The sequence below is a fragment of the Haliaeetus leucocephalus genome, unplaced genomic scaffold (genome assembly GCF_000737465.1).
Source record: "Haliaeetus leucocephalus isolate CR32 unplaced genomic scaffold, Haliaeetus_leucocephalus-4.0 Scaffold229, whole genome shotgun sequence".
Lineage (NCBI taxonomy): Eukaryota > Metazoa > Chordata > Aves > Accipitriformes > Accipitridae > Haliaeetus > Haliaeetus leucocephalus.
In genome coordinates this window covers 5566014-5566515 of record NW_010972665.1, presented here as the reverse complement: position 1 = coordinate 5566515, position 502 = coordinate 5566014, and positions in this window count along the sequence as shown.

Here is a 502-nt window from a genome sequence, read left to right as displayed (position 1 = left end):
CGGCGCTAACAATAGGGCGGGTTTGTTGGGGTTGGGGTTTTGGCTGGTTTTTTTCCTCCCCTCCTCAGGAAATCCAGCCCGATTTCCAGGGAGAAAATAACAAGAAACCGTCCTTGTCTGACGAGCACCAATCTGCTAAAAAACAACTCCCTCGACTTCTCTTCCCCTTGATAAAACACTTCCAGGACAATCAATATTTTATGATGAGTTGTTAATAAGCCTAATATATTCATCCCTGCTCCAACGGGGCTTGTTAGATTATGCAATTAAGATAAGCAATTTAAACAGCACTGTGCAGCTCTTCGCCGGTCACATTCGTCTTGTTGTTGGAGGAGGAGAACGATCTGGACTTTAAAGGGATGTCGGATTACTCGGGGAGGGGGGGAGGATTTTTTTCTTTTTTTTTTTCATAACGCGTGCAGCTGGAATCGCGCGTTTATGTCGCTCTCCACGTCGGTAACCCCGCGGGCCTCCCCCGGGGGCGCCCCCCCCCCGACGGCTG